General features: G+C 36.1%; 1 long non-coding RNA gene across 1 annotated transcript; it reads left to right on the forward strand.

Moving 5' to 3' along the window:
• The first annotated feature begins 370 nt into the window (after positions 1-370).
• Positions 371-2,058, forward strand: LOC134161434 (uncharacterized). Its single transcript, XR_009963975.1, has 2 exons — positions 371-623; positions 1,416-2,058. It is a non-coding gene; the product is annotated as an uncharacterized LOC134161434 (long non-coding RNA).
• Positions 2,059-13,794: the final 11,736 nt, after the last annotated feature.

A 13,794-nucleotide genomic window follows, 5' to 3' on the forward strand; every position in this document is an offset into this window, starting at 1 on the left:
ATAAACAGGTTGTCCTGACAGGGACAAATGTTTCAGTGCAGGCATTCTCAATGACCAGTTCTACTTTCGATAGTAAACTAAATGGAGTCATGGATGGAAGCTTCAGCACCAGACCAGGCACTAAAAACTAAACTAAACAATACTGAAGAGAAGGCTGCACTATATGCCTTGTGCACTGGATAGCAGCTGAGCTGAGATTTACTGCAAAGGAAGGGTAAAATTCCATACTGAAAGGCAAAAAGAGCCAGTGTGCAGAATGACCTTAATTAAGATCTAACATGTTCTTAATTCTTTTGTGGAAGGGACAACAGATTGTCTTAAATGCATTTTTTTTTTTTTGAATGCATCTGACTCATTCAGGAAGTTACCCCCATGCTGAGTTCATCCCACTCCATTCAGATATAACTTTTCTTCTTAAAAGGATGTGCTGTCTTGTCTAAGGACAACAAGAGACAGAAATGGCAGTATTACCCTTGGTAACTGATTTTCATGGTTTAATCACTGACAAATGAAATGGCGCTTAATTTTATAGTTTGAATTTATTTTTTCAGTCATTGATTTTATTATGCCTTTCTTCACTAGATTAAAGAGCTGTTTTGTGTCTGGTAGTTTCTCCCTGTAAGGTAACACACCCAGCAAACAAATACCTTCATCATCCTTTTAAGTTTTAAAGATCTAAGTACTTTCTCCAGTCCTTCATTAGTTTTCCTGTGCCGCTGTCAGCATTTTCTTATTTCTACCACCCTTTGAAACTTACAGAAACCAGAAGCAGATGTATTACTCTACTGTCATGTCATTAAAGTTCTGATTTTGCAGTAGTAATGCTACATGCGAAGAGTATGCTGATTTCTAAGACACAAAATACTGATCCTGTTATTGATCTATTACTTTGTATTTGCTATACTGAAATGTGCTTAAGCAAGTTTCATTTGCCAAGCAATTCAAAGCAGTCTCTTTGACTGCTCTCTCCTAATCAGTATTTACCACTTTGTCAGCTTTATGTCATCTGCAAATATTATTGGATTGCCTTCATGTGCTTATCATCACTGAGGTACACTTTCAGTCTATAACCAGGCTCTGTAAATGCTAGAAATACATTTATTTTACGGTGATTCCACCTTTAAAATGACATTTTTGTCAACACTTAATCGTATAAATTTTAATCCATTTAATTTATGCTTCCTGGATACTGTGTCTACTAATTTTTTATCAGACTGTTGCTCAGCACTCAGATGTATGTCTTGATTGAGCCTATATTGTGCCTCTATTAGGTCTTTATCCACTGTAAGTGAAATCCCATCCAAGGATGTTGTGTTTGACAAGATCTTGGTTCCATGATCTGAGTGACTGATATTTGTTATATGCTTTCTCTGTAATTCTTTATGAGATAATTTAATCTCTTCATACTTTTACAGGCTAAATGTTTGGACCAATAGGTCTACAGACTAACTAACCAATGCATGAATGGATCTAACAAAGAATTGGCTGTTCTAGCTTCAGCTGATGCAAGATCTGGATCTGGGTTTTCTCAGTAGAGCATCCCGTAGTAGCCATTGTCACACCCTCACACCCCCCCAGACCAAGCCCCCTTTGGGCTGCAGCAGCACACGGTGTTGCTGTCACAGTTTGGCACGTGGTTGGCTGGGGAGTGCTGGCTGCCTGGGAGCTGGTCAGATGCTCAGGGTGCTTGGCAGCCTGGAATCTTTCTTTTCCTGAAAAAAGCACTGGCCCAGCCAGAAGCAATTCATGGGTTGGCCTGGATCAAAACCACTGAATAAGCTGGTAGTTTGGGTCAGGAACTTGCACAATATTCCAGACTTTTCTAAAAATACGTATCAGCAAACTAGCTGTCTCCTCAGCCAACACTTTTGCTGCTCTGTGTAAACTGTCTGCAGTTCCTTGGCTTGCATGATTTCTCTACTATCCACATAGGCAATTAAAGCCTTCCTTAATTATTAATATAATGAAAAGTACTTCAACATTTATATGTAATATAATAGCTTCTTTCCAAGTATAAATCAGAAATATTTATTAAACACTTCACATATTTATATTTAATTATGTTTTGGCTATTCTTTCCCAATTCAGGTATCCTGGCTTTTTTTCTCCTTTCAAGCAATAAATCTGCAGTGTACTCTTGGTGTCTAAAAATCAAGTTCTTGCCTATATATTCATGGCACTGGTCTGAAACAGCTGCTTTTTTTTTTTTTTTTTTTTTTTTTGTGGTGCTCTACAGAAAAGGAATCTTCAGATTTGAAATGTTTGTCTATTGTTGTATCAGTCTAGTTTTAATTGTTACCTTATTTTCCAAATCTGTAATAAAAATATAATTAATAATAAATATAATTTTAATTCTACATGGATGTGAACACTTTTATCCAGAAACATTAGGAATATTAATTTTTATAGAGTTCCTTCCTCAAAACAGAACAAGCCTGATTTTCATCTGGCTCACATATTGCAAGAAAAGAAGAATCAGGTGTGTTATTCCTGCTCTATGTCCTTCCTTCACAGCATGTATCCAGACATGGTAAACTTCATTCCCTGGAAATTTTATACATTTCTCTTTCAGGTGGGAGATAAAAGATGCATTCATGGATACTTTTTGGATCTTATTTATAAGCTGGATCCAAAAACTTGCACAGAAACTAGTTCTGGTGCCAAACTGATGTCTCTTTTGAGCAAATCTTCCTGTGGTAAGTACTCTGCATGTCATCCTATGTCTGCCATTGGGTCGAGAATGGACCCAGAGCAGCCTGTGCAAAAGCAGTGTTTATTTGTGCAGCTGTATCTCAGTAGCTAGCGAGATGCTGTTTTTGCATTATGTGTTACTCTTGACTCAGATAAAGGGCATGATTTTCTTTCTTTTAACATTTATTTACATAGAAATGTAACAAATGAGGAAAGTGTCCTTGGCAGGGAGGAAACCACGGTGCTTAAGGCATCTTGGTTTGAATTAATTGGGTCAAAAGAGTTAAACCACCGAGAATTTAAGTTTTTGCAGCACTGAGTCCACTGTTATTACAAAAGGATATTACATTTTGTTTCCTCATTTTAGATATATTACTTTTGGAAAAGTTGACCAAAAGTTTTAAAAAGTAATGAAACAGTGGGGTTTATCCATAGAAATAATGCGCATCCAGCACTTCCAGCACATCATTCTATGTTCTAATCTATTCAGGAAACTTGTTCCACAGCCATAGCTGCTTTATTTCCAGCACTTTCCGTTTCCTGAGCTTTGTAAGCTACATTGCCAAAAACATTAAAATCTAATCTGAAATAAAATGCAATGAGTAAATGACAAAAAATGGGAAAAGGAAGTTAACACAAATGGCTTTGTTGAGCTTTGACTAAACTGAGGTGTTTCAGTCTCCTTGAAAGCCTGTTGTCACATTTAGAATTATGTGGATGAGAACACTAATAATGTAAAAATACTTAAAATTTTATTTTGATTTTTTTGTATCTGAAAAGGAATGGAAACATGTATTATCTAAAAATAACTTGAATGTCTGTTTATATTGCATCGCTTATGTTACATGGCTAATGAACTTCTGCTACTTTATACTTACAGCACTTCTATATCATCTCAAAATGAACAGAGATGCTGAGACTAAAAAGCTGGAGAGAAACAATCTTCAAAGTTTTTGATGTTAAAGAACATACCAGTACAGGAGTTCTGAAGAAGTTCAGTGTAAAGTAAATCCTGTTTTCTTATTTGTAAGAATCTGAATACCTGAAAGTGAGCCAACGTATTCCTGTTGCTTATTTTGAGGAAGTTTGTGAATGGATGTTGCATATTGTATTCTACTTCTCAATAACTTTCTGAAGCACTAGGGGAGTGTAGATTTTGATTAAGAGTATCTGTAAAAATATATTAGCATATCCCTTGTATTATTCTTTTTTTGGGAGGATGAATTATTTCTCAGTTTCACTCATAGAACATAATAAAAGGACATTGGATTGTTGGTGCTCCAAAACACAGAAAATTGCTGTGATTTCAAGTATGTTGAACTGCATCTTGCTTAGCTTAACTGGTAATAATAGTAATTTGTTTGTCCTGAAGTATATTTCATAATACTATACAATCAGCAATAATATCTATCTGATGTTTTATCCTATGTGAAGATACCATTGATCTAACTTACTCCCAGCTAATGTTAATTCATCAGCATTTTTCACCTGTGAACTGCTAGAATTCAAGTCATAACACTGCAACAGTTACTACCTAAAAATAAAGAGCTTCTTTGTTTCCATGTTGCATGTAGTAGAAGAATACTGATTATTAACTGAAGTACCCTGAAAAAAAAACACCCCTTAATACCAGATTAGAAACAAGAGTGCAAGCACTAAAAATTATCATCACTGTAAAGCTGCGGAAAGAAGAAAAAGAAGTTAAAGAATTTGGCACTGAGATCCTATTGAAATTCAATGGGAATTGGGCTTCTCAGACTCAACTAGAGTTTGGGGCCAGATTTCAAACAGATGTTACTTATTGAAGGCAGATGTGCATATAAGCATGCTCAGACACATGCTGGATGCCTAGCACAGTGACATCTGCACATCAGTGAATACTTTGGTATAAAAATACTAAATATCTTGACGTAGTCACATGCTTCTATTGCTGGAGCCAAGTAATACCAAAAGTAGATAAAGTATTTGAAACTCTCTACTACATTTTCTTTGTTGACTGTCGATTACTTATATTTCTGGTCTTTTAATTGAACTTTATAGTACATTTATTCTTAGGAGATAAAATACTTGATAGTATATTGTGGTCCTGAAACTAGTGTAGTAATCATGAACAATCTTACCTATCCCAATTGTTCTCAAGAACATTTCACACGAATTAAAGTGAAAATCTTTTTTCACAACAGTTCCATGAATTTAATTAATCTTTCTTTATTAATAGTAACAATAAAAAATGTATTTCCAATCCATTACTGATTAAGTAAAAGACTGTCTTTTAAAGCTTTTATGCTGCTTATTTTTTTTTAATCTTCACAAAAGTAATTTCAGAAAACATTAATAGCAGAAACATTTTTCAATTAAAGTTTCTCCAGGGGAGGTTTAGATTGGATATTAGTAAAAATTTCTTAACTGAAAGGGCTGTCAAGCATTGGAACAGGCTGGCCAGGGAAATGGTTGAGGCACCATCCCTGGAGGTATTTAAAAGATGTGTAGCTGTGTCACATAGGGACATGGTTTACTGGTGGACTTTACAGTGCTGGGTTTACTGTTGGACTTTATGATTTTAAAGGTCTTTTCCAACCTAAACAACTCTATGATTCTATAATTCCAAACCAGTTCTTGTAGAGACCAGAAGACTCAGTGATTTTTATAGTCCAGTAATGTTAGCTGCACTTGAAAGGCATCATTTTTCTATGGCTTGAAATAAAGCAATAGTCACAGTTGTAGGTTTTATGTATACAAACAATATACAGCAGTATAAGTCGTATGAAGACCTTAAGAGAAAAAGAAAATACAACCCCGAAACAGGAACTCTGTATAGTAAAGCGAAGATTGATTTACCAACTTCTCCTATTCCCAGCTGAAAAGGGAGCAGAGAGATAGTGAATTAAAAATCCTATCAATCAGTTACATGGAGGGAAAATGGGCATCAGGGACTGCTTGGAAGAACAGGCTTAGAGCTGACCCCTCTCAGGTTCAAGCCATCCTCAGACCAACCGACCTGATGTTAGGATTCTACTGAAAAGGAAGGAAGGAACTTGAAAAAAATGAAGTGTTTTCTGCTACTTGAAACAGAAGAGAGAAAAAGAGATGCAAAATCCCAAAGAACTGCAGTAATCCCAGTATGAAGACCCCCAGTTAAAGCAGTTTGCATAATGTACTTTCCAGATCCCACAATTCTCAGTAATAATTTCACAATCTTTTTGACTCATAAATTCATTGACTTCTTTTCTGTATTAGTAAAAAATTTCACTTGGCTCCCAATAGATGCAGTAAAAAGCAGTGATCATGGTAAAAAAATTACTTAATAACACCCCTGCCTCTTCCCAGAGACTGTCAACTGGCTCCTTACCACATGAATCCCACTGTGGCAGTAGCTGCCTAATTAAAATTCTGTGCAGCTCTTTCATTGAAAGTGGAGCATATTTATTTTAAGATGATGTATACTCTATTTAAATGGATTGTCTCATTATGCTATTTACTAAATGCTGCATCTGTTTGATACCTACAGTGTTACATATAATTGCTAACAGTCTCATGATGCCTAACAGGCACATTCAGTTACTCCTGACCTATACATTTTTCTTGGAAAATACTAGAAGTATATTTCATTCTTGTAGCTACATCTAGCAATTGTGTTCTGGTACATAACTTCTCATTTTGAGAGAACAGTGTGGAGGCAACCTTGGCAGATGGAGTTTTACACAAAGTATCCTGAGCAATTGTTCAGATCTCAGGAAAAAGTTTATGATGATGCTATTACAAGAGCTTCTTGCTGCATAAAAATGAGACAAGTGTAGAAAACAAATCCATGCTAGTATTAACGGAAAATATTTGAAAAACCATACACTGTGATTTGCCCATAAATATGAGCAGGGATCTGTGGGGAATTGTGCCTCTGTTTAACATATCATGACTTCCAGTGATGGAACTATTGATTATTATCACCCTCTGCACTCAATCTGTCCAGTTATGAATGAATGAAGCATCTGGGAGTGGAACTTACTTAAACAATTTATTGTTTTGAAGTCTACTCTCATAGCGTAAGACCACTAACATCATTCAAGACGTCTAAGACAGGGCTCTTTAATCACCAGCTCCCCATAAACTGTAACAACCCCAAAACTTCAGTGCTCCATAGAGCTTTTTCTTACAAAATACGTATTTAAACTAAGCATGCTTCGTTGCTTCTCTACATACCATGCAGCATATTGTTAAATTTCCTTTAGCATATCCATTCTGTTGTAAAGATAGACATTATTTGTGTACTGTTCCCTTTCCTCACCCCTTGTGCCATTAATTATGTCTGTAAAGTAGTCAACTAGTTTAGATTAAAAGATTTGTTTACAGTCCAGGCCCCTGGCAGTATGATTTCACTCAGCTTTAAGTTTATCATCTCTCTGCTGTCTTTTTTAAAGCTAAGGCCATTGCTAGACTTGAAGTAATGACATCATTGTAACTAAATCCAAAAGCATTTCAAAGAAGAGGTAAAAATAGAGTTCCTGACTATGGTAGCTTAAAGAGTAAATGCTTCACAGATATTGTCTACTTGATTAAATTAAAAAAAAAAAAAAAGGAAAATGTGAAAATGTTAACGAAAGAAAAGAAGAAATAATGTTGCCTTCACAAAAAAAAAACCCCAGGAAAAGTGTGGTGGACGGCAAATGGCGTTTAATATATACCCTGGGTTTACAGTGTCACTTCCGTCTGCTTACATCACCAGCTACATACTATTGGCTATTTAAACAGGGGGGCTCTATCTTTCCGTACAAGAAGCCCTAACTACCTACAAAATAACATCTATTTGGGAATGATGTAAATCAACAGCAGCTAATCTGTTACAGTAGATAATCAAAAGCTAGTTTCTTCCAGTATTGTGGCTTTCTAGGAATAATCACATAATATTGAACTATTCAGTCTATTTAGACTGTAGTCTGTTTTACACAGAAACTGCTCTGTGCTTGCAGAGTGCTTGATCTACTCTATTACTCCCTATTATTGTCTATTACAGAGTAATAAGCAGACTCTTCCCCAGTTCTGGGACACATTTAGCTCTATAAACTTGGTTCTTGTAGCAGAAATCAGGAATGACTAAAAAGCCCTAAAAAAAGATTCTTTCTTCCAAATTTCCACTGCTAGGATGCAATTAGAATGTGTCATTTAAAGAATAAGAACTTCATATAAAATACAAATGCTATATAAATATATACAAATATATGAATTTATACATGACTATATTAATGTATTACAAATATAATTTTGCCTTTATATATATAAACCTAATTTAGAAAGTCAATGAACTGATTGCACATTGTGACTCACTGTCATTTTTTAATGTTTTTATATGATTAGGTGGCTTAGCACACAAGGTATTGCATAGTAGTGAATGACTGGCTAAAGGATGTTGGAAATCTGAGATACTGTTCATGAGTGTTAATGATAGTTCAGTGCTATTTTTTTATACAATTATCTGGCCAGAAATTAAAAACCAATCACCTAAAGCACTTTTTTTTCTACTCACAGTTTTAGTAATTTTAAAATGCAATCCATGTTACATTTACCAGGCTCGTGGGGAGCCTTGAGAGTTTACGTTTAGCTCTATTAGTGTTCAAGGAGAAATAAAGTATGTTTGGACCATACTACCATGATGCAGCTTGGATGTGGAAGGGAAGTCAGCAAACTACCTATGTTCTGTGCAGGTTCCAGGTTTAGACATTACTCAGGTGTTGTTCATAGGCCCCAGTGGTCAAAATGGTGACTACAGGGCCCGGCACACAGCACTTAATTAAGGATACTGTTGCATTTTTGGTTCAGTATTTTTTCTTGCCAGCAGAGAACCTCACTCATATGAGCTCTTGTTCTTTCAGTTGTTTAGTGAGAAAAACTTAGGAGAAAAAGACAACATGAAAGGGTGTTAGAGGTCACAGCATAACTTCATCTCTCTGGGACTAAAATCTTGTGTGACATTTTAAAGTGGTTTTCAGAGAATATAAAAAATGCCCACTGGAATTCTGGCAATATCTTAAAATCTGTCAGTTCATTGTGAGGGTATTATGTGCAACATCATAGCCTCAGTGGATATTTGTAGTCCTCGTTTTGTCTTAAACTTTCTGTTAGTGGCAATAGCCTTTTATTAACTTTCAGACAAGAAATCGCTTGAAAATAGCAGCATTAGCAACATCTCTTCTTAATAAAGAGATTGCATGCATACAATTTACAGCGTCATTATTGATCGTGACTATGCATAAATTACGGTCAGAGCCTTCTGTCTTCAGAAGACAGATTTAATACAGTTAAAGACATTAAAAACCAGCATGAAAGAGGGTGACGGTGTTCCATATAAGCTAGTCTCTGAGGCTTTGCTCTGAGATGATGTCTAACTGTGATGTGAAGAATGAGCTTTACAGCAAATTTTGGCTTGTTGAATTTGGTCATTCCTGAACCTTTATTGACATTGTTGGCTATTGTTCAGCTACAGAGCATTCTTGTTCAAGAAGAGCTAAACTTGGTGTAACTAGCAGTCAGTGTGCATGACTACATCTGTATCTAACCTGACTAGAGGCAAAGCACAAAGTATTTCTGGTTGTCCCCTTTTAGATAGTCATCCCTAAGGTAAATTCTTCATGTGAGAAACAGGGTTCACAATATTAGTGGTGCATAAGTCCAGATTCCCAGGTTAATTCTGCTTAATTGATAATTTGTTCATAATGCTCGTGGCCTCAGGACAGCTCCATATCAGGAACATTATAATACAACTTAGGTGAATATAGGCAAGACATTTACAAGAAACACTTTCAGCTTCTGATCAGATAATATGACACTTTCACAGATTCACAGGGTGGTGTGAAGGGCTGGAAGGGACCATGAGAGGCCATCTAGCCTATCCTGCTCAACACAGGTCCAATAAGAGCAGGCCATCCAGTGCTTTGTGTGAAGGATAGCTACAGTTTCTCCTTTAAACTTCTCTTCCAGTTAATGCATGCAATAAGTGGAATTAAAATAAACAAACAGATAAACATTTTTTTTTTTCTATACAGACCTTCTCCTCAAGTGAAATTCATCACTGTGATCTGAACCAGCCCAGTCTGAACAGCAGGACAAACCTCAATCTCACAGTCCTATACCATACTCTGAATGTTCAAATATTGCTTTACCTACCAATGCTTTTTTTCTTCTTTCATTTTTATCAGCGCTTTCTCTTAATCCTTTGAGATATTTAGTGAAAAGATTGTACTGTGCTATGCAAGTAGAATGAGCCTAGCACATGGGGTTCCTCCTCACCTTGGCTTCCTGGATCCAAGTTTAGTATAAGACTGCATAGGATTCACAGAGGAACAGTGAAAAGCTGACTGTAATGAGGCATCTTATCACTGCATAGAAGAAAGCACAGGTTTATTCTAAAATACCGTGTCCCCATTCACATCAATTAAAATGACAGACAAATATATATTTTTTAACATAAATACTGCTACACTAATTAAGTGCATGTCAAAAGCTGAAAAATGAAACATGACAGATATCTTCACAATTTCTTTTAAGAATGGAATTACGGTAATATAGATTAAAGCAGCACAAATGTTTTTCTGTAGCATATGTTTTGAGATAACAAAGCTGTTAGGGAAATGTGTGACCTTTAGTCTTTGATATGGCTGACAGATTTTTACCTTATATTTGCAACTTTCTGATTAAGAAAGGATAACTAGAGGTTGGAGAAGGTAGGGAATAAGATGGGTGATCTTAGGCTTTCTTTAGAAAGAAAACAAAGTACAAGTAGGCAGTAAAAGTAATCTAATTGAAAGAGGGAATATGTATTAAAATGTTGTTTTCAGAATCAAAAGGGTAAGAAATTAAATATTCAAGAACTTGTCTGCTATTCCTCTCGATTTATATCACACTGGTAGCTAAGAATCACCTCTGCCTTTTCTGAGCCCAGGTCCAGCAAGACTTCTGTAAGCTGGCTGAGCTTTGTCTTTGGATAAAATCAATCATGTGCAAATGTTTACATTGCTGCACTTAAGTAAGCTGTAGTATGGGAAAACTCTTCAAACAACTCTGCAGGTAAGTGTTCACAAGCATAGCAGTGTAAACAATTTGTTCAGAGAGGTTTCAGTTTCAGGGACTGCTGACCTTGAGCCTTTTCTCATCCAGAATTCTGTATTGGAGATTGCACTCCAATAAATAGTATTAACTATGTATATCTGAACATAACATATTTGTATAATGCATCCATTCTCAATCCTCCCTTCTAGGGCAAAGTCTTGAAGTCTCTAGTTAGCTGCTACTTTGGGTATTTGTGATCTGAATAAAGTTTTGAAAGTTGTTATAGGTTTAACTCTAGATAAAATCTATGTGTCAGGGATTTCAGTGTAGTGTTCCCTCCCTTCCCAGGAAGGAGGGAAGAGAGTGGATCCAGTTATTTAGTACATTCAGAATGATTTCCATTCTCATATTCAGGGCTCTGACACCCTATCTTGCTTATTAGACAAATTTGCATGAATATTCCTATAGACAGTTAAAATATTGCCATTTGAAGAAGAAAGGTCTTATATAAATATATTATGCTATTAATGATTTTAGGCTGTGGTGCCTTGAGCGCCTTCTCCATTCCTTCTGCACTGACTTTGGTGTCTGCAGAACTGTTGCTCTCACGTATTCTCACTCCTCTCTTCAGCTGCAGTTGTGCAGTCCATCCCTCCCCTCCTTCTTAAACGTGTTATCCCAGAAGTGCGACCACTGTCACTGATTGGCTCAGCCTTGGCCAGCAGTGGGTCTGTCTTGGAGCCAGCTGGCATTGGCTCCCTTGGACACAGGGGAAGCTTCTAGCAGCTTCTCACAGAAGCCACCTCTGTAAAGTGGTCTGCCCTCCCACCTTCCCTCCAAACATTGCTACTGATAATTATAACCTTGAATAAGGCCAGTGCAAATTTTGTCATTGTTTCTTTGTAGTCTGTTTTTCACCTTCAAAGTATTAATGTGGAAGTGAAAAATGCAAAACAAAAATTATTTCAGATGGGTAGGGGACTACCCTGGGAGACTTAAGGCTGAGGTTATTTTGTACTGCTTCTGAAAAAAGTGAGATTGAACTGAGAATAACTGAGAAGATGGATATTATTCCAGTGGTAATAACTGTTGGGATACGCAAAATAAGAAGGCTGACAAAAGAAGGGCAGTGAAAAACCATAAGAGGTCAACTCAGCAGTACAGGTAACTTATCATCAGTGCTATGGTACCTGTACCAGAAGTAAACATCATGTTGTATTTACAGCTTCAAATCTGAAACAGATCTTAAAGTGCCTTGGGATGGTAGCTTCATGGCTAAAATAGTGTCATAGTTAAATGCATGAACATTATAGATTGAAATTGCAGGCATCCATTCAGATATATGTCTTATATTAAAGAAAATGATTTAGACTTTCAGAGCTACCTCCAATTTAACAAATACTCAAACTGAGCTGACTGGCTTTTAACTCTGAGTGAGTTACCCCTTAGTAGATTTCTGAAACCTTTTCAACAAGCTTCAAGGGCTAGTGGTAGCTGCATATAAAAAATGTAACTTTAGATCCACTGATGCTGAATCTTGTTTAAAACAAATTATCAAGAAATCTGTTTTATATAAGAAGCTTTGAAATCTGTTTTTCTTCTTCTCTGGAACTGACATAGCTATCCCCCAGGCCTAGATCCAGCATGTGTTGCTTTTCTAATTCCATTAATTGTTGAAGTTATGTGAAGGGTCTCACCTCTGTTCATTTCCTGCTATTCTTTTTCTTCTCACACCTCCATGAGAAATGTAGACCCAAAGGATTTCACCAGAGACTGTTCATGTCAAAAAAAACAGAGATCAAGTAAAAAGAAAAAGATACCAGTCCTTGTGACTTAGGAGGTCAACCATGCTGAAAGTAAACATAGACATGGAAAAATCAGAGAAGAATGTCCATTGTCAGCACATGGTCCACAATACTTCTGTAGGACACACAGAGAGTGTCATAGAAAGATCCAAAATTAATTGCTGACTGAAGAGTTTTGTTGACTCCCTCCCCAGTATTGCATACAAACATACCTACCTGCAGTGTGTTCTGAAAGATTTATATTAATTATTCAGCTTGTGCAATTCCAGTGACTTATTACTAAGTGTTAGTTGAGTAATTCGCAAAACAGCAATCAATAAAACCTGCTGGTTAGAAGACAGCCAGTCTGGTTTCTGTGATGGTTTGAACATTTTTCCCAACAATTTTACTTTTGAATCTGTAAGTTGGCATATCATATTAGAAATGGTTGATTACAACAGTAAGAAATGTAATCCATACTTCTGTAGAATTCCACCTTTGTAGAAGTTTAAAAGAAGTATAGCAATTAAAATTGAGTTTCTTGTTCCTGTTTTCTGGGTTATGAAGTGACACATTAAAACCAAAGTGTGGTTAGTTATTGAAAAGGCATGTAATTAGTCTGTTCTTAAATAAAACATTCACTAAATTACTATGGAATTAAAGAAATAATACATCGCACACAGAGATTGCTACCATAATTGCAAAGTAAGCAGACGTTTGATTATATTGCTTTAGAAGTGAAGGGAAGTGAAATTGCTGGCATGTCTCAACCATTAGAGGTCCTGCAGGTGTTTTCTTCTCCCTAAAAAAGAGGAGTAAACAAATACTGTGACTCATTACATTTCCGAAATGACTTGCAAAGACTAGCACTAGGAAACTCAAAAAACTGTTTGTTAAATGAGCATGAGTGATCAAATAAACTGCATGTTTAATGAAAATCCATTCTAGAATGTAATTAGGAAATGAAATGATTTATTGAGATTACCTTTTTACCTTTCGGTTCTAAATCCAGAAAATCTAATTATTTTGTTTTATGTTTGTTCATTCCCCATTGATTTGAATGAAGAGCTCTAACTCAACAGTGTTTTGGATCCATCCTACATAGTTGCAGGGCTATGACAGAGAATCTGGGACACCAAATTTCCGCAAACAGCTGAAGCTGGTTGCAGTGCTAGGTTTTAACACATAAAAAATACCATGGATGAAAAGGAAATCGGTTTGCAGCCTTAGGATGACATTATGAGGAGTCCATTTATAAGGACTTAATTTAATAAAATTAAAG

Source organism: Pezoporus occidentalis, unplaced genomic scaffold (assembly GCF_034315485.1).
Source record: "Pezoporus occidentalis ecotype Australia unplaced genomic scaffold, CSIRO_AGI_Poc_V1 ctg174, whole genome shotgun sequence".
In the NCBI taxonomy this organism is placed as follows: domain Eukaryota; kingdom Metazoa; phylum Chordata; class Aves; order Psittaciformes; family Psittacidae; genus Pezoporus; species Pezoporus occidentalis.